This window comes from Triticum dicoccoides, chromosome 3B (assembly GCF_002162155.2).
Source record: "Triticum dicoccoides isolate Atlit2015 ecotype Zavitan chromosome 3B, WEW_v2.0, whole genome shotgun sequence".
Taxonomy (NCBI): domain Eukaryota; kingdom Viridiplantae; phylum Streptophyta; class Magnoliopsida; order Poales; family Poaceae; genus Triticum; species Triticum dicoccoides.
The window spans coordinates 616,764,068-616,768,017 of record NC_041385.1 but is presented as its reverse complement, the minus strand read 5'-3'; positions in this window follow the sequence as shown (position 1 = coordinate 616,768,017).

The following is a 3,950-nucleotide window of genomic DNA, read 5'->3' as shown; positions in this document are numbered from 1 at the left end:
ATCATTCACTTTGCTTGGTGATGAGTGCATGTATTTAATTATTATCATTTTGAGCGCTCCACCAAGATGTGCGTGACATGGAAGAGTAACCCATGATCCTAACTCATTGTGCATTTGCAGTCCAAAGACTCTTCATTTACCATTTTAGTGATCCAAGATCACATTGAGTCTATAGGAAAAGCCAATACTATCAAGGAGGGATGAGCTGTTGCTTAATGAGGTTCTTGCTCAAAATGCTTAGTGATATGATCCAAAGCCCTCAACTACTTTCTCACATCCACATATGACCTAAACCGAAAGTCAAACTCGGCCCCACCGATTCTTTCTATCCGGTGCCACCGAGTTCAGATGTCATAGCCAGTGCCACAAACCCTAGGCAAATCGGTCTCACTGATAGGGATCTCGGTCTCACCGAGATGGGATTGTAATCTCTCTGTTTCCCATCGTAACGTTTCGGTGTCACCGAGATGAGCGATCGGTCCCACCGGGATTGCAATATAAACTCTCTGTTTCTCTTTTGTAATGTTTCGGTCCCACCAAGATGAGCGAATCGGTCCCATCGAGTTTATCTGACCAACTCTCTGGTTAGCTTATTACCAAAATCGGTCTCACCGAGTTTGTGTAATCGGTCTCACCGAGATTACATTATGCCCTAACCCTAACCATATCGGTCCTACCGAGTTGCATGTCGGTCCCATCGAAAATCCTAACTGTCACTAGATTTTCTGATTCGGTCCGACCGAGTTTCTCAATTCGGTCCCACCGAGATTGGTAAGTTCTGTATAACGGTAAGATTTTGTGTGGAGGCTATATATACCCCTCCACCCCCTCTTCATTCGTGGAGAGAGCCATCAGAACATGCCTACACTTCCAACTTACATTTTCTGAGAGAGAACCACCTACACTTGTGTTGAGGTCAAGATATTCCAATCCTACCATATGAATCTTGATCTCTAGCCTTCCCCAAGTTGCTTTCCACTCAAATCTTCTTTCCACCAAATCCAAATACAGTGAGAGAGAGTTGAGTGTTGGGGAGACTATCATTTGAAGCACAAGAGCAAGGAGTTCATCATCAACATGCCATTTGTTACTTCTTGGAGAGTGGTGTCTCCTAGATTGGCTAGGTGTCACTTGGGAGCCTCCGACAAGATTGTGGAGTTGAACCAAGGAGTTTGTACGAGCAAGGAGATCGCCTACTTCGTGAAGATCTACCCCTAGTGAGGTAAGTCCTTCGTGGGCGACGACCATGGTGGGATAGACAAGGTTGCTTCTTCGTGGACCCTTTGTGGGTGGAGCCCTCCATGGACTCGCGCAGCCGTTACCCTTCGTGGGTTGAAGTCTCCATCAATGTGGATGTACGATAGCACCACCTATCGGAACCATGGCTCAAAAATCTCCGTGTCTTCAATTGCGTTTTCCTTCTCAAACTCCTCCCCTTTACCTTCATATGCAATTGTGTTTAAATTCCGCTGCTATACTCTTGAATTGCATGTGTAGGTTGATTGCTTGACTTGTGCTAATTTGCTAAAAACTGCCAAGAATTAAAATTGGGAAAAGGCTAAGTTTTTATTTGGTCAAGTAGTCTAATCACCCCCCCCCCTCTAGACATACTTACGATCCTACAAGTGGTATCAGAGCCTTGGTCTCCATTTTCTTTGATTTCCATAGCTTTTGGTAGTCATAGCCTTGGTTTCACAACCTAGGAGAGTATGGCGTCTAGCGAGGGAAACTATCACCGTAGAGGTCCTTACTTTGATGGTACAAATTTTCTAGTTGGAAGCATAAGATGAAAATGCACATTCTTGGACATAACCCCACCGTATGGGATATTGTGTGTATTGGCTTGCAAGGTGAATTCTTTGATGGAATAGAACCGAACCGTGAAGCTAGCACGGAAGAATTGAAGATGCTGCAATACAACGCTCAAGCTTGTGATATCCTCTTCAAAGAATTGTGCCCCGTAGAATTCAATAAAATCAACCGTCTTGATAATGCAAAGGAAATTTGTGACACTTTGATTGACATGCACGAAGGTACTGACTCCGTCAAGGGATCCAAGTTGGATGTGCTTCAAAGTCAACTTGACAAGTCCAAGATGAAGGATGGTGAAGGCGTCGCTGAAATGTACTCTAGGCTTGCTCTCATCACAAATGAGATTGCCGGCTTAGGAAGTGAGGAGATGACCGACAAATTCATCATCAAGAAGATCCTAAGAGCCTTGGATGGAAAATATGATACCGTGTGCACATTGATCCAAATGATGCCCAATTACAAGAATCTCAAGCCAACAGAGGTCATTGGAAGAATTGTTGCTCATGAGATGTCACTCAAGGGTAAGGAAGAGCTCCACAACAAGTCAAGTGGTGCTTACAAAGCCTCATGTGAAGCTCACACATAGTCAAGTGAGAAACAAACCTTCAATGAAGAGTTGAGCCTAAAAGGTGAAGAATTTCAACAAGATCTACAAGGGTAGAAGCAAGGAAAGAAGTTCCAAGTCAAGGTCCTACAATGACAAAAGATCTTCGAGTCGGCAGCGTAATTGCTACAATTGTGGAAGACCCAGACACTATTCCAATGAGTGTACGGTTCCCTACAAGAGAAGAGAAGAATCACCTAAGACAAGAAGTAGAAGAGAAGAATAACCACCAAGAGAGAGAAGGAGTAGCAATGATCATTATGAATGAAGAACATCCTGGAGAAGCAAGGATTCGGAAAAGGGAGGACAAATCATCAAAGATCTACACAAAATGAAGACATCAAGCTCATGTTGGTGAATGGGTATCCGACTCCGACTCCGAACATCACTCCGAGAGAAGCTATCACTCCGACTCAGAACATACTCACGATGAAGGTGTTGCCGGTCTAGCACTTGTGTCACCAACTCCTACGACATATTCGATTCACCAAATGAAGGACTTGGAAGATGCTTCATGGCTAAAGTCCCAAAGGTATTACACCCCGAGTATGTTGATTCACATAGTGATGAAGATGACTTGCTAGGTGATGATGATTTACTTGTTGACAACTCTAGTGATGAATACTATGATGAAACGTCAATTAATCATGCTAATCAAGATAAAACGAATGACAATGATAAGGAGAATATTGAGCTTCTAACTAAAGAACTAAATACTCTTGAGTTAGCTCATGAAACTATCTTAGGAGATCATCGAGAACTTTTAAGGACTCATGAGAAATTACGTTTTGAAAAGCTCAACCTTGAGAAAGAACATGAGTTTTTAAAGGCTATCAATGATGATCTTCGCAAGAAAAGTTCTTCTTACATTGCCAAGCGTTTACTCTTATCTACTTACATGCCTCAAGTCAAGTCTAGTAACAAGAACAAGAAAGATTCTTCCTCTAGTAGTAACAACAATCATCATTCTAAATCCAATGTTGTTGCTTCTAGTAGTTCTCTTGATTCCACTAATGATTCTCTTAGCCAAGTTACACTTGAGCAAGAAAACGACTGATTGAAGGGAAATATAGAGAAAGGTGTTTACAAGAGCCCTGCCGGAAGTAAGAAATTCGAGGAAATTGTACGCAAGCAAGGAAGGCACCGGAAGAACCAAGGTGTTGGTTTTGAATGAAAGTTCAATGCCAATGGAGTTGAGTGGGAATAAGATCAATACCCCAAGACGAAGTTTGTTCCTAAACAAGAGAATTATGATCCTACTTCTTTCAAAGGGACACAAGCTCAAGATGATCTTCCACCATAAGACCACAAGCAGAAAGGCAAGGACAAGCTTCAAGAGGAGATTGATGTATTTTAAGAAGCTCCTAAGTCCTTGGTCAATTGGGTTCCCAAGACTACATCAAGTTCTACTTCATCAAGTACGACTACAACTCCAAGGATTCCCATCAAGATGGTGCGGATCTCGAAGAAGAAGAACTAGAGAGTTCTTGAGGTTGACTCTGCCAACATACATCACTCTTATCATTTTGGCAAG